Source organism: Trichechus manatus, unplaced genomic scaffold (genome assembly GCF_000243295.1).
Source record: "Trichechus manatus latirostris isolate Lorelei unplaced genomic scaffold, TriManLat1.0 scaffold00039, whole genome shotgun sequence".
Taxonomy (NCBI): Eukaryota; Metazoa; Chordata; class Mammalia; order Sirenia; family Trichechidae; genus Trichechus; species Trichechus manatus.
Genome location: NW_004443975.1, coordinates 5,902,616 through 5,909,800, shown reverse-complemented (window position 1 = coordinate 5,909,800; position 7,185 = coordinate 5,902,616).

Below are 7,185 nucleotides of genomic sequence, written 5' to 3'. Positions count from 1 at the left end.
CCTGTGAGATGGTAAGAACAATTAATGCCGTTTTGCACAAATATTTGTACATTCTGATCATTCAATTTTGTCAGTAGAATCTTTGCTGTTAGAAAAAATGATTAAAGGACAGGGGTTCTGTAAACTTTTATAATGCTATAAATTCTGTTCAAATGGTGAACTGTTTATTTTCTGTTGAGACCATTGCAAAATTGAGCTTTGAGGGGAGAGGGGGTAATTACAAGTGCTGTAATTTGTACAGAATACAGAACTTATTTCTCTCTGTAAATTATTTAACGCATTGAACATTTAATTAAATGTTCAAAGAGAAAGGTGTTCCCCAAAACAACAATCTTAATGTTAAAAAAACAAGTCATTAAAAGATCTGTTGTGGTATTTGGTGGATATTTTTCTTTAATTTCAGGCATTAACTCTGATGAAGTGTGTATCTTTCCTTTTTTATCTTACCGTTATTCCTAAATCTAGTAGATTGATTTTTCAACATTGTGCCTGCCAGTATGCCTACAAAATCATCTGTAAGTGTCCAGATGAACCCAAATTGTTGGTTCTAATTTTGATCATGGCTTTATTTCTCCTTTCTTGGAAAAAAAAAAAAAAAAAAGGCATTATTTTGACAATTAGGCTTAACATGTTGTGTTGTAGATTATCCTTCCAATGAACTATTTTCAAATGTTTAAATTAGGTGCCACCTGAATTTATTTTATTATACCATCAATAGCTGATTAAAAAGAACCAAATATTTCTAGTACACTTTGTGTATTGTGTTTTTGTTTTGATAAGAGATAATATTTAGTAATACATATAGGAAGGTGCTTTATCCCTGCAGTATTTGAGGATAAGGTGGGGAAAGATCAAAAACAGAATCTTCGCAAGAGTCTTGTCATGGATTGAATGTTGTCCTCCATTTTGTGATTGTAATTTTATGTTAAAAGAGGATTAGGGTGTGATTGTAACACCCTTGCTAAAATCACATCCCTAATCCAATGTAAAGGGAGTTTCCCTGGAGTATGGCCTGTACCACTTTTTACCTTTCAAGAGATAAAAGGAAAGGGAAGCAAGTAGAGAGTGGGGACCTCATGCCACTAAGAAAGCAATGCCGGGAGCAGAGCATGTCCTTTGGACCCAGGGTTCCTGTGCAGAGAAGCTCCTAGTCCAGGGGAAGATTGATGACAGGACCTTCCTCCAGAGCCGACAGAGAGAGAAAGCCTTCCTCTGGAGCTGAATTTGGACTTCTAGCCTACTAGACTGTGAGAAAATAAATTTCACTTTGTTAAAGTCATCCATTTGTGGTATTTCTGTTATAGCAGCACTAGATGACTAAGACAAGTCTAAATATCTTTTATTTTTCATTGGACATACCAAAAAAAAAAAAAACCAAACCCACTGCCGTCGAGTCGATTCCAACTCATTGCGACCCTATAGGACAGAGTAGAACTGCCCTGTGGGGTTTCCAAGGAGCGCCTAGTGGATTCAAATTGGCAACCTTTAATTAGCAGCTGAACTCTTAACCACTACGCCACTAGGGTTTCCTCATTGGATGTATTTTTATTAATACTTGGATCAAGAAAATTCTAAATTAGAAGCAGTGTTGTTGGACTCAATAAATAAAAAGTACAGCTCATATGATCCTACAAACCAACTACTGATCAGTAATGACCTATAGGTAAAAATAAAATTTATTCTGATAGAAATTAAATGGGGTTTTATTTTTACTTACTGGTTCATCTCCCTGCTTGAACTTCAGATTAGATTAGCTACCCGAAGATAAAAGCTGTAGTAGACGTAAGCATTTTTTAAAGTTCACATTCTTATTTTGGCTGTAAGCATTGAATTATTGATGCATGTTTTTTAGTAATGGCCCAGAGCAGATATAAAGAATCCATTCTCCAAGTCAGGAGATTTTTTTTGTTTGTTTGTTTGTTTTTATTTGAGTAAGTCTGACTCTCCTATTGATGTGAATAGACTAATATACATTTACTCATTTTAAATCAGTTTGACTAATTCTCTCCTGATTTTTACAAGAGAGCTTTTTGCTTGTTAGATTGGTTAAGAGAGAGTCGGTTCTTTTAGAGATAGCTCAATGCTTAAAATCACAGGTAACTCCCTTTAAGCAATAAATCTTTATTGAACAAGTACATATGCTAGATTCTGCTAGGCACTGGGTACAGAACAAGCTGGCAGTATTCCTGAAATGTAGTGGGGACAGCTTTTTAAAGAAACATATTTATAAATGATGCTATGTATACAATGGAAAAGTACAAGGTGCTATGAAAGAGAACCTAATAGAAGTTTGAAGAGAGTCGGAGAAAGCCTTTAGAAGAAATAACATTTAAACTGAAACCCAACAAATGAGTAGCCAGACAAAGGGACATAATGTACAAAGGCCCAGAGGCTGAAGGAAAGTTGGAATTTGGAAAGTTAGAGCAACTCAACCAAATGAGCAAGGGGCCCAGGAGGCTGATGAAGTTGGCAGTTACTTGGAGGAAGACTAAGCCAAACAACCAAAATGTTTTACATGAACGAGGATTCTAAGTAAAAATATGTTTATATATACATATGCTGATGCATACACAGAAGACTTAATGACAGCACAGAAAATTTGATGAAATTAAAAAATGTGTACTCTAAATTTTGAAATTCACTAGGAGGGAACTGGATGACAGAAGAAAATATTTTATGGGGAGAGAGCCTACTCAGTATTTATTTTTTAATATAGGCCAATCCTATACCAATTAGTATATGAATTTAATGCTATTCCAATCAGAATCACCACAGGATTATTACTAGACAAAATTATATTGAAACTTACGTAGAAAAACTAATACGCAAGAATTTCTAAGACTGGCGTAGCAGAGGCGTCTGCCCTCCTGTAACTTCACAAGGGGGAAGGAGAATCAAGATCAACAGCCTAAGGCTGATCCCTGTGAGGCGGAGGTCAGACATACCTCCTCTCACCAGCCCTTTTTACCAGTTCTGACACCATCTGTCCCTCCCAGGGCGCACTCTACTTATCTGCTGAGTTCGGTGATTCATTGCAATGGACACACAGAATTCACAGACAATACTCGGGATTATGGGTTTTATTAGGGAAGTAAAAGGTTACAATGAAGGTTCAGGAATGCTCAGAATACAGTTCTTCGAACAGGATGGCCTGTTCTCAGCCGTGCCTGCAGTCAGGTCTTTTCCCGGCCAAGGCAAGTGTTACAAAGCTCTTTTAGCTCTGCCAATAAGTGCCCAGAAACACCGACTCTGCCATTAAGCCTCGGCCTGAGGCGCTCAGCTCTATCTAGCTCCATGGGTCAACAAACCTAGCTCCACCAAGTGCCTGGAGGCACCCTACTCCACCTCCTGCCTGAAGGCACTCAGCTTTCTCACTCTGTGGATTGGAAGCCCACCACACCGTCTCCTGCTGGTCTCCTGGTTCTGCTGCCACCATTTTTCTGCCACTGCTTCTCACTGTCTCCGGTATTATGGCTCTCCCTCTCTGTCTTCTGTGTTACAGCTCCTACTCTCAGTATCTCCCTTTAAGCTTAGCAGGATGGCAAAACTGACCAGTCCCCTTGTTAGGATTCCATATACCTTGTCTGCGTAGTCCCAGTCAATCATTGTATAAAAAGTCACAAAGACTGGTAAAAGGGCCATGTTAAGTAATTCGTTGCACCACAGACATTTTTGAAAAAGTAAAGTGTTGGGAGAAGAGGCTTTTTCCCACCAGATGTTAAAACTATAATCAAAACGTGGTTTTGGCATGAGAAAAACAAGTACATAAGGGAATGGAATAGACATCCCAGAAATAGGTGCTATCATGTATGGGAACTTAATAATATGCTAAAAATGGCATTTCATTTCACTGGGAAAAGGATATAAGAGACCAAATGGGCAGCTCCTGTCCAAAAGCAGGATGAGAAGGCAGGAAGGGACAAGAACTGGTCAAATGGATGCAGGGAACCCGGAGTGGAAAGGCGGAGGGGGTGCTGTCACATTGTGGGGATTGCAACTAATGTCACAAAATAATATGTGTGTAAATTTTTGAATGAGAAATTGAGCTGCAAACCTACACCTAAAGCACAATTTAAAAAAAATTATATATGTATAAACAAATGATGGCACAACTAATTATTATGGGAGAAAACAGTCTCACAACATAAAATATGAATTTCAGATAGAATAAAAATTTAAATTATAAAAATTTTAAGTAATGAAAGTAATACAGGAAAATCTTAGGGAAAGCATTCTTGGGGGAGGGAGGGACCAGAAAACTCAACCCTAAAGAAAAAATGTACAGATTTGACCAGATGAAAAAAATTTTTTAATATTACAAAGTTAAAAAAAAAACCCTGAGAAAACCAAAAACTTGATGAAAAATGTTTTTAACACATCCATAATACACAAAGAGCTGCCACAAGTAAGATGACAACCAGTAGGAAAAAAAAGGGCAACAAAATCAGTATATGTAACAGGCAATTCACAGAAAGACAAATGCGGCTGGCCAAAACCATGAAAAGACGTCCAGCTTCTCTTACAGACTGGAAAATTCAAATTAACAGATACCACTTTTTATCTCTGATTTGTAAATATAAAAAGATCAGCGTTACTAGGGATATGAAGAAGCAGGCACCTCTATTGGCAGGGTGAATTACTACAATTTTGTGGGAAGCTATCTGGCAAGATTTGTTACAATTTATATTTGCAAATCATTTTACTTACCAGCAATCCTACTACCAAAAAAAAAAAAAAAAAGACAGCCATATTTCGCATGTAATTGGAAATAACCTGAATGCTCATTAATAGCATACCGTAGTCTGTGAAACCTTAAAAAAATTTTGGTTAGATCTCTATGTATTGATTATAAAGATAACCATAACACATTGACATGTGATAACAGCAAGTTTTTTGATAGTGTGACACAATTTGGAATAGGGATGAAGGAAGAAAATTTTAAACTATATGTATGTATAGATATGTTGTTGTTGTGTGCCATTGAGTCAATTCCAACTCATAGTGACCCTGTAGACAGTAGAACTGCCCTATAAGGGTTTCCAAGGAGCAGCTGGTAGATTCCAACTGCCAACTTTTGGTTAGCAGCCCGAGCTCTTAACCACTTCACCACCAGGGTTCCGTGTGTGTGTGTGTGTGTGTGTGTGTGTGTGTGTGTGTTTTGCTGTAAACCTAGGACAAAAAAATGTAAGGATATAACAGTTAACTGAGTTGTTCTCTAGCCATCTTTTGTATTGTTCACATTTTTATAGGCATATAATTTCAATTATTATTTTTAAGAAGTGAGTTATAGCAGTTACTCAGTAAACAAATTGCTCAGGTAAACAAAGTGTACCTGAGAACTGAGTACATTCAGTGATTAATAATTTCAAACATCCACATTATGAATCATGGTCAGTATAACTGGGTGAGTGTAATTGGGGTATGGGTTTAGAGGGTCTCATCACCTGCGTTTGGCATCATTTTACAGGCTGGATCTTAAGAAACTAATATCTCAGAGCTATATGAACATCCACAGTGGTGCAAATACAGAGATTGTGAAGGAAGGAAAAAGTATGTTTTCACTAGATATTGCAGTAACAGTATATAAGCTAAGAGACTGTTTCGAAAATGGGTCCAGAATTGGGGGGAGAGATTATTGGCTCTTATTTCCCAGTTTCCGCCCTCCCACCGCAAAGGTTAAAGAATACTTTTGCTTGGAAAGCACCAACATATACCATTAGCCTAGATGTTCATCTAGAACAGCGTTTATCTTTATAGACTCTACTTGAGAAGGAAATTAGATTTGTATCACCTTTTATATGTAACATCAATCCGTGTTCCTTACCTTTCTTAGAGACATCTTACTCTGATTTTGAGGTTTGTTTTATTTTTATTAAAGTGATACATGTGTATGGTTTATATTTAAACAACTTTTTGAAGTGCAGTTTATATACCATAAAATTCACCTGTTTTTAGGAATACAATTCAGTAATTTAGTAAATTGACAGTTGTACAACTGTCCCCACAATCCAGATTTAGACTAATTTCGTCACCCCATGAAGATCCCTTGTGTCTACTACAGTCACTTCCCATTCCCACCCCGCAACCTCACTCATCTATTTTCTGTCTCAATAGTTGCCTTTCCTAGACGTTTTTCGTAAATGAAATTATGTAATATGTGGTGTTTTGCATCTGATTATTTTCATCTAATGTAATATTTTGAGACTGTTCCATGTACTTTGGAGCCCTGGTGGTGCACTGGTTAAGAGCTCGACTGCTAACCAAAAGGTTGGCAGTTCGAATCCACCAGCTGCTCCTTGGAAACCCTATGGGGCAGTTCTGCTTTGTCCTATAAGGTCGCTATGAGTAGGAATTGACTCGACGGCAATGGATTTGGTTTGGTTTGGGTTTACCATGTACTTTGTTCCCTTTTATTGCTGAGCAGTATTCCCTTGTATGCGCTGGTGGTGCAGTGGTTAAGAGCTCAGCAGCTAACCGAAAGATAAACAGTTTGAACTCACCACAGGAGAAAGATGTGGCAGTCTGCTTCAGTAAAGATTTATAGCCTTGGAAACCGTATGGGGCAGTTCTACTCTGTCCTACAGGGTTGCTATGAGTTGGAATCTACTCAACGGCAGTGGGTTTGGTTTTTGGTTTGGTATGGATGTACCATATTTTGTTCATCCATTCATCTGTTTATAGACGCTTGGGTTGTTTCCAGTTTTTGGCTGTTAGGAATTATGCTGCTCTGAACATTTGCATGTAAATCTTTGCGTGGACATGTTTTCATTTCTCTTGGGTAGACCTAGGAGTGAAACTGCTGGGTCATAAAGTAATTTATGTTTTAACTTCTTAAGAAACTTCAAAGTGACTGCATAGTTTCCCACCAACAGTATATATATATTTTTCCACATCCTTTTTACCACTTGTTATTGTCTGACTTTGGATTATAGCCATTCTAATGAGTGTAGCGTTGTTTAATTGGGTTTTAATTTGCATTTTCCTAATGTGACTAATGATGTTCCAACATCTTTTCATGGCCATTTATATAACTTCTTTGGTGAAATGTCTATTAAAATATTTGCCCATTTTCGTCCGCTTGTTTTTTTCTTTTTAATTGTGGTAAAAATATATATAACAAAACATTTGCCATTTCAACATTTTTCACATGTATAATTCAGTGACGTTAATTACATTCACCGTGTT